The sequence below is a fragment of the Acinonyx jubatus genome, chromosome C1, assembly GCF_027475565.1.
Source record: "Acinonyx jubatus isolate Ajub_Pintada_27869175 chromosome C1, VMU_Ajub_asm_v1.0, whole genome shotgun sequence".
Classification (NCBI taxonomy): Eukaryota; Metazoa; Chordata; class Mammalia; order Carnivora; family Felidae; genus Acinonyx; species Acinonyx jubatus.
In genome coordinates, this window is record NC_069381.1 from 145,170,378 (window position 1) to 145,191,522 (window position 21,145).

Consider the following 21,145-nt stretch of genomic DNA (forward strand, 5'->3'; position numbering starts at 1 on the left):
ATGAACCTCCATAAAATTTGGAAAAACTAAAATTCAGTGTCGCTTTCCTGGTCACAGAAATAAAGGCCAAGTACCCAGAGCAAACAATGAAGCAACCCGAATGGGCAAAGTGGAATGTTGGTCAGAGGCTGAAACCCAAAAATCAAACAACTGAGTAGTGGCTCTGAAAACCAAAACTCTCATGGATCACAGAAGAGGCTTTAGACATATAAACAAGCTCAGATTTCCCCAAATGCATATAAGAGCACAGGAATATTATTTGACTCTGCAGTTTGAATATTGGGGATGGGAAAGTATCGGTTTTAACTTCAAAAAGGAATCTGCTAGGTCTCGTTAGTTCATTTGGGGAACATAAGGTCAAGCAAAACTACCTCCCATCGGAACCAAAGGCCATGATTTGCCAACCACACCATCCTGATGAAGCTCTTTCAAAAGGAATCTTTTATTTGAATGCCCTTTCCAACAGACAAGTCCCACTTTGGAACTTCTGATTCTTAAACTAGCCCGGCAAGCAAGAGCAGTCTATGGCCAACTGCTGAAAAAGAAGAGGTAAACCTTCCTCTGAGAGTTGAAATTGGCCACAGAAAGAAACACAAAGTTCTCACTCCAAGAGATCAAAGAAGGCATTTTGTACCAGGAAACCGAATTCAAATTCTCATTTCCAGGAATAAAGCCGCAGTGCCCAATACTTGCTTGGGAAAATAAAACAAGAGACTATGTGGACTCCAATTAAAATCTCTGATGGCTTTATTTCCCAGCCTCACCAGTTTAATGCTGTTAACATTTTACCCAGGCTTTGCTTTAACTTAAACACCAGCTTCCCATTTGGAATGGCCATACTTACCCACTGGGTAAAAAGGAAAGCTTTGTTAACACTTCATGACAGCATTTTTTGTCCCATCCTGAGCACTAGATGTAGGCGACAAGGTGAGGCTGACAAGTGCCAGCTTCAGCTAAGCCCAAGTCTCCCATAACCACAGTCAAGAGAAACCATGCTGCAGCCCATGCTATTATTTTAGTCACAATATTGAAATGCATGTGGCAGCAGAATAGAGAAGAGGGGACATACCGCAATCTCATTCAGGTATGACAACAATCAGCTTGCTTTAAAATTATCACCTGGGGTCTCACCAATTGGCCAACAGATTTGCATGCCTACTTCATTCACACAAGCACCAAGCTAAGTCTGTAGTCAGAATAGTGTGGTGAAATATTCCCCAAGTAATCATTATGTTAATAGTCATGTGTTTAATTTTATCTTTTTATAAAACAAAAATATGTATTATGTATGCAGGCTATAAAGTCTAAAAATAAAATCAGCACCTTTGAACCCACCACTCAACCCAAAAACCAGAATGTCACCCACGCTCTATCATCTACCTACTTCCTCCACCCTGATCCCCAGGTTCTTGCAAAACACACACACACACACACACACACACACACACACACACACACGCATGCACACACGCAAACACACACCAGGTAATCACTGTCCTGTATTTGGGGTTTTAGTTTAAGTATAAGTGCATCTTTATGTCTTATTACCAAAAAGTGAGTTGGCTTTCCAAATATGGCAGTGAAATAGTGCTTCCTCTTAAAAGATGACATCTTTTAGGGTTTTTTTTTAAGGTCAATCACTGCTTTAAAGAAAAATACTAAATGATTGATAGACTGAAACTTAGCCATGGTAAACTCATGAAGACAGTGTATGAGTCAGTGAAATTTGGCAAACATTGGCAAAAGTGCCCAAGAACATGGGTTCCAGAGTCTCACAAACTCCTGGTTCAAATCCCCAGTCCGCTACTGACCAGCTCTACAATGAGGGCAACTCGCTCAATCTTGAGAAGCCTCAATTTCTTACCATAAACGCCTGAAATAATGATAAAAACATATGGTTGTTGTGAGCATGTAATGAAAAATGCATGTAAAGAGCTGAGCATGGTACCTCACACATGTCCAGAGCTCACCGTCATATCTGTCATTAAATTCACTCAAAACCTATCAGTGGGTTTTGCTACCATTAATAGTTTCCTTGTCTCCAATTTCTACCAAGTTGTGCATTAGATCTCTTCACATAAAAATAAAACAAGGTGCAGGGATCCAAGAGAAGAACATGCACAGAGGACAGTTCCCAGTCCTCGCTCCTCTTTGTCTAAAGTACTTTTGACACACACACACACACACACACACACACACACACACACACGTTGATCCCATCTTCACCTCATGACCTTGAATCACAGGATCATTTTTCAAATGCATTTCTGCCCTGTCCCTTCCTCCCCCAGAAGGCTGGACTACTTGATCTAACCTTACCTAGAAGTCTATCATGATCATCACAGTATTAGTTCAGGGAAATCTAGAATAAGATAGAGGCATCGTCTCTATCTACCGATTCAATCACTGTTAGCTGTTCCATGGACAGATGCAGAAAATTTAGTAAATCACTACTTTGAAAAAAAAAATCATTACAATGCTATTAATGGCATTAAGTTCCCCACTTCTGAAATTAATTACATTCCCAAATAAGGCATACTCCTCGATCTCTACTCGGCATCCTTAATATTCTTTTAAATTACTTAGAGATAACAAGAAACTTACTCAGATTCAAATAATCACTCTCTTTCAAGGTACAAAAGTTGTAAAACTACTACCCAAATCAAATTTTATTCAAAACCACTCTCACCGTTTCACGTAAAATTCGCCCAAACCACCAGAAAATGAGCATGAACCCCATCCATACCCATTCCAGCCCTTGATTTTTGCCAGCTATCCAGAATTTATTGCAACCTCATTCACCACCTTTGAGTGTTTGCATGAGAGGTGACAGTAGCAATGCTATTACCCACCGCACAATTCCATCAATTTAAGGCCTGCACTTTTCAGCTTCAAAAGACTTCCGTTTTGTTTTTGGTTTTTGTTCCAGGCCAGAAAACAAAAAACAACTGAATCACAAAAAACGGGATTTGGTCTTAGAAGCCAGATGGTCCAAGTCCCGTCCAGGCCTTAAGATAACTTCCTGACCCACGTCCCCATCAGTGAAATAGGTGAGGTCCATATTTCACACTTAGGCATACTGTAAAGCTGGATGGCCAGACCAGTGCCTGAGGTCAGCACAAGTCTAATGTCTGCTGGCTGCCCAAGCCCGGGCCCCTGGCCAGCCACCCAGCTCCAGAGACAAGTGCCAAGACATACTATAGTGTTTCCATTTAAGGCCTGCCACTTGGATCAGCCCATCTCTGAAATTTCTTAACACCACCTTTCCAGGAAGAATTTTTTTGGGGGAAAAGGGAGGTGGTGTCTATTTTTTGCCACCGCCTTCCCTTGGGCTGTCAGAGCAGTCTGCATCTCTGGGACAGGATTCTTTAAAACCACTGGGTTATATCTAAGTCACAATTAGAGGGCCTCTTTTCAAAAATATACAAACTATGTATGAGATCAGTCCTTTTTCTCATCACGTAACTCCCATCTCACACACACACACACACACACACACACACACCTCAAAAAAGAAAGAAAAGAAACACCAATAAAATGAACAAATCCACTGATTACTTTACTACCTCCCTTTAAAAGCCAAATTAAGCACAACTTTTAAACCAAGACTTTTCTTCTGCTACTAAGTGGAATGTTTTCTTCCCTAAGTAGTTTCCTCTACAGCGTTTCTCCCATGCAAGGAGCGTTCAAAACTCCAGGGAAATGAGGGGAGGAGGGGAGACATGTCTGGCGCAAACTGGACAGACCTAAGCCAGCCTAGAACCCGAAGGAAGTTAGTGAATCCAGCGGCCCCAGAGGCCCCACATCTCTCCCCAGCGCGCCCAAGGTTCTAGCCTCACTGTTTTGGTTACAGTGTTGAAGGAAGGGTTTTAAACTTGGCAAAGTACCGTGCAACATCTGTAACCACATTTGCCTTCTGGGGATCGGGAGATGAATCCCACATTCCTGGCTTTGAAGCTTTTTGAAACTGCAGCTAGGAAGAACGGAGGGCGGGAGGGAGTTGAGCAGAGTTTATTGGCTGTCTCTCCAGCAGAAAATTCCTCTTGGAAGAGACGGATATTTTGAGGGTGGGGGTGATTAGCCCATCCCTTCACTCCGTACCAAGCTCAGCTGGGAAGGTGAGCCCGTGGCCAGGCGGCCAGATCGATTTACAAGTCAGCGGCGCACACCCTGAAGGAGTTCACTACACACACACACACACACACACACACACAGAGGCACACGCGCACACTCCGCAAACCAGAGACCCCCCCCACTCCATGCCTCTGTCCTCTCCCATATCCCACCAGCAGTTCAAAGGCCCAAAGCAAGACAGTTTTGTTCCGCGGCTGCTTCCCCCACCGAGAGTGGATGAAGCTTGGGGGAGAAAGGAATGAAAGCGAGGGGGAGGCACCGCAGACGCCCACCCTCCCACCCCCAATCCCAGCCTCTTCTCCAGCCAGGCTCCCTCCTCCCACGGTCCTCCCGGGTCCCGCGGCGCGGCCGGCGACCTGCCCTCACCTCTGGTCCCGCCGCGGCCGGGGCTGAGCCGCGGGAGGCGGAGTGCGAGCCAGCCGGGCGCTGCAGGTCGGCGCGGAGCGGCGCGGCACGGCGCGGGGCGGGGCGGGGCGGTGCAGCCGGCGAGAGAGCCCGGAACTCTGCGGGGCCGAGGGCCGGCGGCCGGCCCCGAGCGGCGGCCGCGACGGCTGCAGCCGGGCGGTGCGTGCGGCCACGGGCTCCCCAGCCCTCGGGCCGGCGCGGCTGGCCGAGGAGCAGCCTGGCAGCGGCGGCGGCGGCAGCGGCAGCCACCCGGGGGAAAGAGCCGGGGGAGGGAGGGGAGGCGGGGTGAAGAGGAGGAGGAGGAGGAGGAGGAGGAAGGGGAGGAGGGCGGGCGGAATAAACTTCCCGAGGCGCAGCGGCACGGGCTTGGAGGGCGGCCGCGGGCGGGGCGGGCGGCCCGGGGGGGAGGCTCGTCCGAGGGGCGGCGGGGGAGACGGTCACTGAGAGTAGAAAAGTTCCCCCGGCGCGGAGGGGGAGGCTGCGGCGGCGGCGGCGGCTGCAAAGAGCAGGAGCCGGAGCGGGAGGAGCGGGAGGAGGAGGAGAAGGAAGTGGCTGCGGAGCGCTCGGCCAATGAGTGTCTGGAGCTGTGATTAACCAGGCAGCAACACATCATTTCCTCCCGGCGCGGATCCAGGGAGCCGGGAGGGAGAGGGAAGGCGGCGGGGCGGGGCCGTCCCCGCGCCCCCTGCAGGCGCCCGGCCGGGGGCGAGCCCGCCGAGCCCCGCCGAGCCTGGCCTGGCCGCCCCCGGCGCGCCCGGCGCGGTCTGGCGGGCCCGGAGGAGGCTGCGAGCGCTGCCGCCCGCGGGGCTTCTCAGAGGCGGGGCGGCGGCGGGGCAGGCCCGAGCCGGGCTCCCGCGGCCGGGGTGGGAGGAGGAGAGGCCGCGCGGCGCGGGTGAGTGCCCAGGTAGGCGCGGGCGGGGCCGTCTGGACAGCTCCCGCGGGCGCGAGGGGCGGGAGGGCTGCCTCCCGGGCCCCTCGACTGCGGGCGGCGCCCGGCTGGGGTCCTGCAGGTCAGAGAGAAGCCTCAGTGTTCTCATCCAGGCCATTTCTGACCTGCCTTCAAATCCCCTTCCACTTTGCTCATTTCCTTGCAAGGTCTGGGGTTATGCAAGAGCTTACCATTTTTGCAGTCGGCCTCCTTACCGATAAAACTAAGGGGGGAGAGGGGGAGGAGGGAGCGTGCGGGGGAGGGGGCTTCTGCAGTCATCTAGCCCTGTCCTAGGCGCCAGGGGAGCTTACTGTGGAAAGGAAGGAACATTCCCCGCCGCAGAGAGGCTGACAACCTCGGTCCTTAGATACACAAAAACACTCCAGTGTTCTAATATTATCCAGAGCATCAAAAAGGCATGCGAGGATCAAATTTTGCATGGTGCCTGCTGAGTGTAAGGAAAGCACCAAGCCATTTCCTCTGCCCTCTGGAAGCTTATAATGTACAGTCCTATCACAAAGCAAAATAAAAGCATGAAACCAATAAATGGGGATACCATAAAGTATTTTTATCTCTACAGGTTCATTCATGCAGCAGGCATTTATTGGGTGACTGCAGTACTGCAAAGGTTGCAAAGGAAATGGAAGATCTGGTCCCTGCAGGTCAGTTTACAATCCAATTAGGAACGCAAGGCATATATACGTGAAACATCTAGAAAATCATACCCAGGTATTATTACATAAGCAAAAAGATGTAGAAAAGGGGGGGGGGCATTTTTTCATAAAGGGAAAGACAATACCTGTATGGCTGGTGAGAATCAGGAGTGGAAATTCCAGGTCAATCAAGCAAAAGTGCCTATATGCATACCTACTCTGTAGAACATTAGAACAGGGACCTCTGTGTCACTTAACTGAAGCTCTGCCATTTATAAACTGTGTGACCTTGGGCATGTATTTAACCTCTATGAAGGGAATAAAGCCTGTTTCCAGGTTTGTTGTGTGATTCAAATGAAATTACACTTACATAAAAGCTTCTCAAGGTGCTGTGTGAATGTTCCTCAACTGGGTACGTTTCTGGAGCTCTCATTTTACTGGCCTCTTCTTGGTGGCCTTTGTAGTCTCCCATAGGCTGTAAGCTCCATGAGGGCAGGGGCCAGGTTTGGTGGTGTTCACTGTGTATTATCATCATGCCTAGCAGAGTGGCACATGTGGATGCCCAGCAAAAGTTTGCTGAAAAAGTGAATAAATGAACTAATGAATCCTGCTATGCTTTTAACTGTTCATTTTATGTGTTCCTTCAGTAGTGGTCTTGTGTGACTGGCTCAATGCAAAACTCTCTAACTCGACCTTCCTGTGACTAACTTGTATTCCAGGAGACTATCTGGGAGGATTCAAGGTAGTTTTTGTGGCCTTGTAACAATAAATTGATGATTGCACATGTGTGTACATGTGCATGTGTGTGTGTGAAGCAGGAGGATAGATACGCAGGGTTATAGCCCGTCACACAAGCCCTAGCCACACAAGGATACAGCCCAGATACAGTCCTTTGCCTTTGGATACCTTAATCCAGAGTTGCTCAACCTAGGTACTGTTGACATCTTTGGCTGGATAATTGCTGTGGGGTGTGTCCTGTGCATTGTAAAATGTTTTGTAGCATCCTTGACCTCTATCCATTAGATGCAAAGAGGATGCCTTCTCTCCACAGCTGTGACATAGTTTTTACTTTTTTGGTTAATGTTTATTTATTTTTGAGAGAGAGAGAGAGACAGAGCAGGTGCAGGGGAGGGGCAGAGAGAGAGGGAGACACAGAATCCGAAGCAAGCTCCAGGGTCTGAGCTGTCAGCACAGAGCCCAACATGGGGCTTGAACTCACGAACCATGATATCATGACCTGAGCTGAAGTCGGACACTTAACCGACTGAGCCACCCAGGCGCCACCTCCCCACTGTTTAACATTTAAACATGCCTCCAGACATTGCTAAATGTCCCCTGGAAGCAAAATTGCCCCCGATTGGGAACTAGTGCCTTACCCCAACATCTAATCCATTGATTTAACTCTGGTGGAGAAATCACACAAGTAAAGTAACTTGAAAGAAACACATCTTCTGTTATTCCAAGATTCTTAGATCTCTTCCATCATATGTTTCAAGGAGCACGACTCTTGTTAATTAATTGCCTGCTGCATTGTGAATTGGCATCTCTTCTGTTTTCTGCATATCCTCCTCCTTTACACCCAGATCAACATGTTCATTTCTAAAAGTCAACAGCTTTCAAAAACTATTAGGAAACAGAGTCTTGAGCAACCTAAGAGTCCTGTATAATATTTTCCTATAAAATTTGGAGAATTTGTTCCATAAAATTTTGCAGCAAGTGTCCCTGTTACAATTAAGCTCTTGGACTTACTGCACAGCCTCTCTGCACTCAGATTGTAAGTGATATAGAATATAAATTGTGATATTTAGAAATTTTTTCATTTAAAATATTTAAGTAACTACTTTGAGTGATTTTTCTTTCATCCTGAAGCCATTTCTCTTTGCTACCGAAATAGTTCTCCTTTCATAGTGGTATAGAGAACGTGGTTTATTAAAACCTATAAAGCAAATATCAGCTTAGTTGTACATATCAGCTTCCAGAAGCAAGTTCTTTAGAATGTTTGGATGTTTAGAGCTGGTGTTGTTGTTGAAAATCCTGATGGGCTGATAAGCTGCTGTTTAGTTTCTAAAGATTTCTTGAAATAAAAAATAAAGATTAATGCTTGAAGAAATGAACTAATTCTGATAAGTCTGTTCACTCAGTATGGGCATGTAGAACCAACAACAACAACAACAACAACAACAACAAAACCCTGTTCCTAGCACACATCAGTACTGTGTTTACAAGGTGAGCAGACATTTTTGTTCAGCAAGACAATATCATCTGTCTCATTAAATAAAGTTATTTGAAACATTGGTTTTATAGCTTTGTTCATATTTCATTTTGGTTTTACAGTTCTGTAATGGTTATAAGCATATGGAGATTAGTTCACATCCAGTTTAGTGATTATTCACACTTAAGTTGAGCATTGAAGACAAGGTAGGCATCCAAACTGCTTAAAAAGAGGGCAGACTTTGAGGGTTGGATGTGGCTTATGGGAAAGCAATTTCTGTTTTGTTAGACTGGAAGTGGGACTCCTACTCCAGGGATCTCCGAGTTTTCTGTAAAATCCATGGAATTTGTGGTTTTGCTTCAGTTAATGATATTTTTAAAAGAAATTAATATCATGTTAATATGATGCATATTCTGGGTCATATGAATATCATGTAGCCATGATCCCACTACCCGTTTTTTGCCATGTACCTATAAGAATATGTAGTTTATCGAAATGATACTTTTATAAATATAATTTAAGACATCACTGAAGGTCTGTGGAGATTTTTTTCTTTTTAAAGGTGTCCTTTATAGGACTCAAATTATGAGAAACCGTGACCCAGCTGTGTCATAACTCTCCTTGGAAAATGATGAATTTATTGAATGACAATGATATGGAATTTATTCCTAATCCTAAGGCCCATAAGAAACCATTATTGCTTTCCAAAGATGGAAGTAACTGGATCAGAACAGTAGGGGGATAGAAGGGAAAATCATAACCTGTTGGGGTCACTAGAAATCGTATCAGTCTTGGCACCCTTTCTCCAAAAGGTAAACATTTAACCAGTCAGGACAGACACTTGTTTATCTTCCAGTTAAACTTTCCCAGGTGTATGAATGACTCATTAATTGTTCATTTCATACAAGACCTTTTTGGCCACCCACCACATTCAGGGAACTGTGTTTGCTGCTCAGGGAGTCCTCAAGCTGCCTACAGCTGCTTCCCACTGGGAAAGTTAATCCAGACACTCTGAGCACAGCAGGTTACATGTAAACTAGCAGACAACTATGGGCTGACCATGTGATAAAAGAGGAATTACAAAACCATTGCAGAAAGGAAAGATTATTCATTCAGCAGTGTTGAGGCACCAGGAAAGTAAACTGTTAGTGCTCCCTCTCACACTGTTCCTGAAAATATGTCCAGAGGGAATAAGAATTAACTATTTTTTTTAACTGTAAGTTAACTCAAAGCAAATATAGGTAGATGCGCATCTTCGGATGGGAAAAGGACTTTGTACGTAAAAGCTATAAATAAGATTGGCTGACTTGACTTTGTCTGCCATCCAAGTACTAAGTACTAACCAGACCTGACCCTGCTTAGCTTCTGAGATCAGGTGAGATCAGGCACGTTCAGGGTGGTATGGCCGTAGACTGGTTGACTTGACTTTGTAAAAATTTTTCCCTAAATTTTTTCTTAGGGAACAAATAAAAGGAGGGGAAAAGCCAGGTAGTAAAGCTACCTACAACCTATACTCAAAGGGTTAAAATCTTTAATATATTAAAAAAAAAAACTTATGAATCAACAAAATGCACCCTTTAATAGAAAGCTGGTCAGATGTTATGAATAGACAAAAACAAAATTATTATGTGTGAATATTAGGGAAAAAGTTTAAAGATTCAAGGAAAGATAATATAAACAAAACTGAGATAAAATATTCCAGATAATTTTTCAGCAAATGAACATATTCCCTATTGGTAAGACTGACTTTATAAAGGATGCTCAGTTGTTGCAGAGAGTAAACTGGAAAACAATTTCTTGAAGATAATTAGTAGGTGATATGTATCAAACCCCTTAAACATATTTCTACCCTCTGACACTTTAATCCCATGTCAGGAACTTATGCTATGAAAATAATCATCAATCACGCAAAGATTTGTATAAAATGATAATCATCTACTAATTTTGGAAATGCCAACAATAAAGCGCAAACTGAAAAAAATGGATGATAAAGGTTATATTTTGGTTCCATAATCCTTATAAACACATGAATCTCTCATGTTCACATATCCTTAAAGGTGAAAAACTAGAGGAAAATATTCCATGATGTACAGTAACTATCTTTGCATCATGGATATGTTTGACTTTTATGTTCTTCTTTACACAGGTCTATGGGTTCCACCCTCTCTATAACATATTACTTTTATAAGCAGAAATTATAAAAAAACACACATTATAAAAGGAGAAATGCAGGGTGCCTGACTGCTCAGTCAATAGAGCATGAGACTCTTGATAGTTCAAGCCCCACTTCGGCCTAGAGCTTACTGAAAAATTAATTCATTAATTAATTAAAATAAAAGTGGAAATGCACATATTTTAAAAGAGTCTGGCAATCATGGAACAAAACCTAACTGGTGAAAGTTACATATGAATTTATACTTGCGAAGTGGGAGGTAGGGTGTAGAGAATGGAATTCAAATTTGGCATTTTCTGTGCTCTGCAGGAAGGTGCATTTCTTTCAGAAAATCATTTCCCGGAGGGCTCAGCCTTATCTCATCCTTTGCCTGCATCTCAGTCTGTGACCCATTTCCTTGTAACCTTGAGGGCTAGATGCTCATCAGGACTGTCCGTGGTCTTGCTCACATTCTGAAGCTGCTTGAGTTTCTAATTTACTTAACTACGGTTAATTTAGCTACGTGGCAGAGATGTGGATTTTAAAAGCTAGTCCTGTGGATGAATGCCCTCAGGACTATCAAATTAATTTCTTCCTCAAATTAAACAAATATATTTCAAATATAATTGTGTGGTTCTTGGTAGAATCCAACATCACAGAGGCTTTTCATTTTTAGGGAACATTCTTTTGCCTGATTGGTCCCTCTGAGCATTGGCATCATGAAGACATTTTCATGGATAAGAAATCAAATTAATTTTCCAAGTCCTAGTGTAGCCCCACTCTACCAATATCTAAAATCTAAAGGCTTCCTTTTTATTAACCTACTTTTGTTTAATGAAACTCCAGAGATCAGCTGCTAAGGTTAATTACATATAGCAGAGAACTAGCTATGTGACCTTAGGCAGATAACTTCAGACTGTAGAGGCTCACTTCTCCTCAGGTGCAAAGTAAGGGATGGGTTGCATTTTGGAGGTCTCTCTGTTTTGAAATTATACAACTTGAGTTGGAAGTCCTAAAGAAGCTTATTATCTGAAGTTGCGGATGCTGCACTTGACATTTCTGGGGGCAAAGAGCTTAAGACTTCCAGGAATTGACAGAAGCCAGGGTGATAGGAATCAAAGGACCACGTGGACAAACGGCCTTAGAGAGGACTGAGGCGGCCTGGCCCAGTCATGCAGGTCTCAGAAGAAATGTGCAAGGGAAGGGACTAAAAGGGGCTAAGCAAGGGACTGAGTGACAAGCTTGCTTAATTAACATCACTTATCATTACAACCAAGATATGTATGTTCTTCCATTAGCAAGATTTCCCAGATGATTATTTTGTTTAAAAAAGAAATACAAAATATGCATGTGTGCAAAAGGATATATTGTATAGTGAAAAATAAATTCCAGAACTACCAGCTTCTCAGCTAGCCACTTCCCTCCCCTAATGCCAGCTTCTCTATATCCTTATAGAAACACGGTAGGCATATGAAACTATACCCATATTCCCATTTGCTTTAACAGGGATAGTAGCATGCCATACACTCGTCTATCCTTTGCTCCCGTATTTATCAATATAACAGCATATCTTGATAAATACTTTGCTATTATAACAAAGCTATTATACCAAATTTCTGTTATTGTGCCCCCACGCAGGGAAGCAGAGACTCGTAGAATCTAAAATTGGAAGGAACCAAGATCTCATCTAGTCCCAGTTCTGTCTCTTACATATAAAAAAGTTTGTCCCTGTGGGGGACCTGGCTGGTTCAGTTGATAGAGCATTCACCTCTTCGTTCTTGATCTTGGGATCGTGAGTTCAAGCCCCACGTTGGGCATAGAACTTATATTTTAAAAAGGGGGTGGGCTCCTGGGTGGCTCAGTCTGTTAAGCATCAGACTCTTAGTTTCAGCTCAGGTCATGATCTCATGGTTTGTCAGTTCAAGCCCCCCAGTCGGCTCTCATGTTGACCGTGCAGGACCTGCTTGGGATTCTGTCTCTCCATCTCTCTCCGATCCTCCCCCAATCATGCTCTCTCTCAAAATAAATTTAAAAAAGAAAAAGTTTGTTCCTGAAAAATCCTGTGATTCCTCAAGTTCTCATGGCTCCTTAAAGGAAGGCTGGAACTGGAACTTGGTTGTCCTAATCATCCTTTGGTTTGATTATACTTTTTGTTTGTAAAGTTATACATGTTATAATTAAAAATATTTTTCAAATGGTATGCATTGTATGATCTGATTTTCATTCTTTAAGGAAGTGTGTATGATGCACAGAAAGGAGACTATAAGGCTATGCACCAAGCTGCTGGCAGTAGCCATCTTAGGATGGTAGCAATACAAGGGATCTTTCACTTTTTATTTTTTACAGCAACTTCATTGAGATACAATTCACATACCATTCAGTTCACTCACTTAAAGTGTACAATTCAATGGTTTTTAGTATATTCACAGAGCTGTGCAAATATCACTACAATCAATTTTAAACCATTTTTATCACCCCCAAAAGAAACCCTATGTACACTTTTTACTCTTGTGTCGTATTTCCAAAACATTTTGCAGTGATTGTTATTTTTGTAATAAAAATAAATAAATCTATTAGAAAATAATTAAAATAGGGGCGCCTGGGTGGCTCAGTCGGTTGACCGACTTCAGGTCATGATCTCACAGTCCGTGAGTTCAAGCCCCGTGTCAGGCTCTGTGCTGACAGCTCGGAGCCTGGAGCCTGTTTCAGATTCTGTGTCTCCCTGTCTCTCTGCCCCTCCCCTGCTCATGCTCTGTGTCTCTCTGTCTCAAAAATAAATAAAGAAATAATTAAAAATTTTTTTTTTAATTTAAAAGAACAAAAAAAAAGAAAAAAAATTAAAATAATGCCATATTCGCTGTAAAAACCCAGAGAGAAAATACAGAAAAGTATTTCAAAGAAAGTAAAATTACTTAATTTTACTATTTCCAATATAAACAGATATAATATTTTGGATAATTTTCTTTTTATCTTTTCTGTGGATATACATTATATTATACATAAATACGCATTGTTTTCCTTGCTCTTCTTCATTATATTACGAACATTTTCCTAGGTTATTAGATATTCTCTGAGAGTATGATTTTTGGATTGATTTAAACCCCTGAAGGTATCATGTTTGACAGCATTGCATTGTTTTCTTAGGATAGTTTCCTAAAAGTAAGAATCTAGGTCATATTTCCAATTGCTAGGTGGTTTGAACTGTTTCCAGGGGCTTGTCCCACTCACCACACCCCTTACTGTCTCTGTTACGACCCTCTCTATTATACTTGCCAATTTGGAAATTTAAAAAAATTCTGTTTTCATTTGCACTTATTTGATTGCTAATGAGTTAGCACCTTGCTCATAAATACATCAACTGTTTGTATTTTTCCAATTTTCATTTCAGTTAATGCCCTTTACCTATTGTTCCATTGGAATGTTAGCGTCATTTTTATTGATAAGAATATAGAGAGCTTTCCTTTTTCTTTCCTGCTGAGCACTGAGCACATAGACATTCCAATCTATTAATAACTTCTAAAGATTAACTTAGTTTCCAGTCATTATTTCCCACATCTTTGCAGTGGGACTGGCTACCTTTCTTTAGGGGGACTCTGCATTTCTAGCGTACTAAAGAGATTGCTAGGGATGAGGTAGGGACCAGTCTGTGAAGTTCCTTACATTTTGATAAAATGGTTGTTTGCCAATTTCATTCTAAAGCTCCCCAGAATATATTTACTACCAATAATATAAAAACGGCATTAATAAGCTTTGATTTTCCCAAGTAGCCATATAGGTTGTGTTCAACCAAATTCATCAGTCCCTATAAGGGATAATGACATCAATGCTGGATCAAACAGCACCAGGGTGTAGAAGATACACCTACATCTCACTTCACTTTTCTCTCCAACAAGCATGAGTGGTGACACCAATGAACAGTCTGAAGTTTAAGTCTAACTCAGGTCCTCTTGATGCTCCAAACAGAGCACTAAAGGTTATCAGACTCTCCAGTTTCTCACAGAGATCCTATCTGGAAGAAGGGAAGTAAACGTCTCACTCTTTAAACAGCTAAACAGGGGCACCGGGGTGGCTCGGTCAGTTAAGCGCCCCACTCTTGATTTCGGCTAATTTCAACTCAGGCTAGAATCTCATAGTTATGAGGTCGAGCCCCGCATGGGGCTCTGCACTGACTATGCAGAGGCTGCCTGGGATCTTCTCTCTCCCTCTTTCTCTCTGCACCTACCCCACACTTGCTTGCTCTCGCTCTCTCTCAAGACTAAATAAATAAAGTTAAAACTAAATAAATAAAAATAATAAATAGCTAAAGATGTTCTACTGATTGCATCTAAGAAACTGGAGTTGCAAAATGTGAAAACATCTGAATCGCTCGATAATGGAATGGACCTTGGAAAACAAAAGAAATACACAAACACCAAGGAAAAAGTGTTGATGAGAGTGATTATTCATGGATAGAAAATGGCCATATAATGTATTTGATTACAAAAAAAGAGAGAGAGAGAGGAAAAAGGCAATTTATTGATCTGGGTGAACATACCACAACCTCATGTAGAGCTGAGATGAGCTTTTCATTTACCCAGGCTTACTCTGCTGCTGCTAAAGGTCGGGGTTTCCTGTTGACAAATCAAGTGTAGATTTGGTGACAAATTTGTTCTGTTCATCAGAAGTTCTTCCACTGTGAATTGTCTACTTCTTGGTTTTCACTGATATATCAGGCATCGATAAAATGTAATAACCAGAACATAGCCTTAATTTGATATTACTTGATTTTGAAAATCAAAATAGCTTTATATTTTGTTTTTATTTTTTTAATGTTTACTTATTTTTTAGAGAGAGTGAGAGAGAGAGACAGAACACGAGCAGGGGAGGGGCAGAGAGAGAGGGAGACACAGAATTTGAAGCAGGCTCCAGGCTCTGAGCTGTCAGCACAGACCCCGATGCAGGGCTCGAATTCACTAACCATGAGATGATGCCCTGAGCTGAAGTCAGATGCTCAACCAACTGAGCCACCCAGAAGCCCCTCAAAATGGCTTTATATTTTGACAGCCATCACTATTCAGTCTTTGAAATACAATGATGGGGTTTTCTATTTTGAAGAAAATTTAGAAATGATTTAATACAGCTTCCAGGTTTCTTTTTCCTTTTTTTAAGATTTCATGATATGGGTGTTTCTTTTTAATGAAAATTTTCGAACAGAAAATAATCAGAATAAACAGAATAATCAGAAAGAGAAAAAATAGGATAATAAACCCCATATACCTAGCACCTGGGTGAGCAATGATCAAGATTAGCCTGCACACATTGCCCCCCACCTTAGCTTTTGCAAATTATTTGAAAGTAAACTTTAGCCACCATGGCATTCCATTCCTATGCATTTCAGCAAGCATGTCTAAAACATATGGACATTTTCTTACCCAGCCATAATGCCATTATCAAACCTAACAAAATTAATGATTACTTGGTACATTCAATTCCCAGTTGCGATTCTAATTGCATCGACTTTCTCAGAGAAGTCTTTTATCAGATCAGAATGCAGACAATGACTTTTTATCATTTGGCTGTTTGGCGTTTTATAAAGTCTCCTTTAATTTTGAGATCAATTCATCCTTCCATCCTCCCTCCAACTCCACTCAGTTTTGTTGGTAGTGGTGGTGGTGACGCCATCAATTTGTTGATAAGATCAGCTCAATGGGCTTCTCCATTTTACTTTCTGTTGAAGAGATGCAGGCTTAAATAATGAATCCCCCCAGAAGAGGTAGTGAATCAATACAGAGTGGAATCTCCTAATCCCATTCTATCACACCTTCCCCATACCCCATGTTGCTATCCCACAGTTTTACACCATCTCTGTCTTTAGCGTTCTGGTGGTTCAGAAAACATTAGAAACGTTTTAAACTCTACTTCTGCCACGTTTGCTGACATTTAAAATCCCCAGTATTTTCCAAAAGTTAGTCAGGACTTAGAATTTGCAGCTTGCTTTTCCCTAAGGCCTGGCCCATTAAAGTTACTCTATAACTGTTACTTTCTGAAAAAATGCCAAAACTAATTCAGAGACTCAGGTTGTCCAAAAAACAAAACAAAACAAAAAATCTCATAGCAGACCAATGAAAAGTGCTACTGCTTTCACTGGGAATGGGAAGCAAAACTACTCCAACAAAATCGCACAGACACACAGACCAAAAAGTAGACTCAAGCACTAAAGACGTAGAAAACCTCAAAAACAAACTGACTTACTATAGCCTATTTTCGTCAAGCAGGGATATATTTTTCTGTTGATGATATGATTAGGACGTGAAATAAAGTGTGGTCATCGACACTTTGTATGTTCCCAAGAAGCATGGAGGTAGAGGGGACATGGTGGAATTGAGAGCAGAAAAAAACTCCTCACTCATTTCTTACAGCCTCCAGAGAAGATGGAAAGAAAAAACAAAAACTTAAATCCATTTCAGCAGCTCTGGCTTTGTCCTTTTTAACAAGTCAACCAACAAATCATTTCTTTAAAGCCAGTTTTAGCTATTACAGACTTTTATTTGCATATGCTCCATGCATTCTTCCTGTGTTCTAGAATTCTGATTAGGAATTGTTGCTTTCAACCACCACAACTTCCTCACATAAAAATGAAAAATTCTTGGCTACATTTTCCCCTCCTTCCTTATTAGGCTGTTAAAACAGGGGTCACCTACCAATTTGTGGGTTTGTTTATTTCAATCCTTAAATATATCTGAAGAGATTTTAAAATATTACTTGTTACAGTGGAATAGATTCTGCATGGTTGCTGCTGAGTCTTTTTTTTTTTTTTTAGAAAGAAGGAGGAAAAAAACCACATTGTTTTGAAAAAACATGTTTTTAAAATAATTTTATAGATTGCAGATTTTGTAAATGATCATGTTAATTGTTGGAAGGGGGTTCCCAACCTTGTTAATGTCCCCTTAGCATTAGGCTTTTGTTCCCCAGCGTTGAATATGTCATTTTCTCCCACAGACTGCATTTCTAGGGGTATAATTGCTGTCTCCATGTAAAAGACAACTCATGTGCATAAATTTCCACTCACTGAAACAAGACTCTGCCTCCCCTAATTTTAATGCAGATGTGATCCAGGGGGTAGAGTTACACTTACTTCCCCAAGCAAAATGAAACAGATTACACATTAAATATTGTCTTTGGAACCAGGTGCACAGAAACAACCAATTACCTAGACAGCTCATCAAGTCCTGATATGTTTACCACATTGTTTTTTGTTTTCTCTTTAAACATTTGGTGGATTATTCTGAGGCTTTCATTTCTCTATAATGAACAGAATATGCTTATTAATAAAGGTCCCTTTTGTGTGATTCATTACAGTTGACTCACAAAAGCCTTTAAAACCATGTCTGAAAGTTTCTGAACTGAACTTGAGTTCCCGTGAAGACAAAGCCTTATTTCTACAAAGAGGCTACTGCTTCTGGTTCATCTTCTTTCCTAAATAATGGATATCCAAAAATCACTTAAAGGAGAAGGGACGTGAATTTGTGACAAAGAGACGGAGGGAGGGTGCTTCTGTTCCCCCATTTGATATTTGGAATTGTTCATACTTAAATAACAGTATCCATATTATCAGGTTTTGGCCACTGCTCATTATAGCCTCTTGAATTTTGTGCATATCATTACTTCTTTGGGATTTTTAATTAATTGAAAATGCTGATGAATTCAAGAGCTCTTTCAAGACTCGTTCCTGTTATTCCAAGAGACTTCTACCACTTCCTGAGGAGGGACTGTTTTAGATTTCCACAAAGTCATTAACCTCCCAAAGAATGTGAAGAATAAATAGAATGGGGTGGTGCAAAGATGTAATGGGTACAAACTCTTAGGAAGTTCGAAGGCAGGGGGTCTGTGCGGGTGTGCCTGACGGTGAACAGAGGGGAGGGAGGGTTGGGCATAGGGAGGAGGAAGATGTTTTTGGAAACCTTATGGAAAGGCTTAGTGGTGAATGGCCTGGAGATCAACCATCTGCTGATGGAGTGGTTATGCACCACTGACTTACTGAGGGTATCCCAGTCTTTAAACTATGTATCCTCTGAGCTTCCGATGGAAGTTAGGGGGAACTCTAAGCAAAGTAGGTGAAAATGTACAACAGAAAAAATTCTACCTGTGCGTATGCAACCAGGTTGCAGAAACTGGGCATAAATTTTATGTGCTTCTTTTTAATAAAACAATTTGAGACATTTTAGAGAAGGTGAAACTTACAGGTGTGGGAATAGAAAAAAAAATACTTGAAATATGGACAATGCTGAAAGTTACCCTCATTCATTAGGGTCAAATTGGAAGTTGGTATAAGGTCTGTGGAGGGTAATTTGACATTATATTGCAAAATTACAAATGCACCTATCCTATGATCTTCAATTCCATTCTAGATTCCTAATTTCCTGCACATATCCTCACCCACCTGTGAAATGATGTATGTACAAAGTTTTCATTGCAGTGTTACATGCAAAAGTAAAAGGTTGAAAACAATCTAAATGCAATTTTTAAAATTTTTTTAAATGTTTGTTTATTTTTGAAACAGAGAGAGACAGACAGTGAGCAAGGGAGGGGCAGAGAGAGAGGGAGACACAGAATCCGAAACAGGCTGCAGGCTCTGAGCTGTCAGCACAGAACCTGATGTGGGGCTCAACCCATGAACCGCGAGATCATGACCTGAGCTGAAGTCAGACGCTCAACCAACTGAGCCACCCAGGCACCCCAACAACCTAAATGTTTATGGATAGGACACGGTCCCTAAATTATGATACATTCTTACAGTGGAATACCATGAAGCTTTTAAAACAAAATAACGAAGTTCTGAATGTATTGATATGATTGAGCTCCTCAATATAGTGGTTAAGTGGGAGGGGGGTGGGGAAGCAAAGTTCAGGAAATTGAATTACATGCTATCATTTGAGTTAAAAAGGAGAAATAGCCATGTATATTGGCTAGTACAACTGGACAAAAATTCTTGACAACAGTGGTGGGTGAGTGGGAATGGAAACAACAGAAAGGCAGGGAAAAGGTGTTTCACTACTTTGAACAGGAAAAAGTTCAAAGTTTAGAAGAAAAAAATTGCTAGGTCTGGAGTGAGGCAGGCCTGGTTCAGTGGACCGGTTTTAGCCCTTTCTGACTCCGTAAACTTCATTTCCTAGTCTGCAAAGTAGAGAAGATAATATTACCTGTCTCATGAGGGAGCCGAAGATATTAGACGACGGTACACATACAGTGTGGGGTGGTGTGGTCCCTCGATATGGTCAGTAAGTGCAATGGGTTTCCATTACTCTTCTTATTAATACCATCTCCACCTTTCTCACAAATCACTGGGTATTTGGGGGAAAGGGTGGAAAAATCACAGTGGCAGTTAAGGCAATGATTACATTTTCATCTCCAAAGGGGTCTGCTGAAGGAATCAGTATCATCAAAACTATTTTGGGAAACCTGGGAGGCTCAGCATGAGTCTTTGGCTCAGATCATGATCTCTCAGTTTGTGGGTTCGAGCCCCACATTGGGCTCTGTGCTGACAGCTCAGAGCCTGGAGCCTGCTTCAGATTCTGTGACTCCCTGTCTCTCTGCCCCTCCCCTGCTCCTGCTCTGTCTCTCTCTCTCAAAAATAAATAAACATTAACAAAATCGTTTTTAAACATTTATAGACCACTTCTCTGTACCTGGCATTCTTCTCTTCGCAATTAACAAATAAGGACCCTCTCCTGGGTGTCCTATCATGCGCATCTCTTTCCAAGTTCTGAAGGAAACTGGAAAGACACTTATTTGTCTGACTTGGGGCAAGTGCCTTGCTCGAGGCCAGTCAGTGATGGCCACACTGGAAATGTCAGCACTCACAGACACCACATTGTAGGAGCAGGGAAGGGAGGTGGACAAAACACAAGAGACCTCAACTGCAGACGTTTTTGTAGTATTTCTGACTTTAAAGGGGGGGATGGTGGGGAGAGGGAAGAGAGTGGGTATTCTGTGTACTACCTACATGAGTCCTGGTAGCAGCCTGCGTGGTTTTGCCCTGGGCAGACAGTGAAGGAAGATGCTGTTCCTTGCAGAAATATAGGTGTAGCTTAGAGGCTCAAATGCCGACCTATGAACTTAAGAAAGCAAAGAATGGGATTGCCAAGCAAATGGACACAACCTTGAATAGATGAACTTGAGATCTCCGGGACTCCACAAGATAAACTCTAAGTGGCCCTGAAAACCCACAAATTATAAGCAGGAGTTTGTTTATATGTAAGAATATACATTTTCCTGGGGAAATCCATAAATTTCTCCAGATTCTCAAAGAGGGCTGTGATCTCAAAATGATGATAAGCCCCCACTAGGTGGATGGTGATAGTAAAAGCAGGGACCCAAGGGATATGATTCATCCAACATGGGGACCCTGAGGCTCATACAGCCAGGCTTTTCCAGGAAACCATAAAGAAAGAATTAAAGAACCACTGCTCTGCTACAGTTGCTTTCTAAGGCACCATTCTTGTACTTCTGCTTTTGTTTTATCATATTCACTTTCATTTTATTTAAAAAAATTTTTTTAATGTTTATTTTTGAGAGACAGAAAGAGAGACAGAGACAGAGACAGAGTGTGAGCAGGGGAGGGGCAGAGAGGGAGGGAGACAAGAATCCAAAGCAGGCTCCAGGCTCTGAGCTGTCAGCACAGA

The 21,145-nt window shown here is 42.2% G+C and overlaps 1 protein-coding gene and 1 pseudogene across 1 annotated transcript in view; one reads left to right on the forward strand and one right to left on the reverse strand.

The window, feature by feature from the left end:
• ACVR1 (activin A receptor type 1) overlaps nucleotides 1-4,558 on the reverse strand; it is a 140,070-nt gene extending 135,512 nt beyond the window's left edge. Inside the window, exon 1 of the mRNA XM_027055725.2 lies at nucleotides 4,501-4,558. The gene's annotated coding sequence lies outside the window, so the exon portion shown is untranslated. The remainder of the gene's footprint in view (nucleotides 1-4,500) is intronic.
• A 438-nt stretch (nucleotides 4,559-4,996) lies between these two features.
• Nucleotides 4,997-21,145, forward strand: part of LOC106978924 (mitochondrial carrier homolog 2-like) — a 56,704-nt pseudogene continuing 40,555 nt past the window's right edge.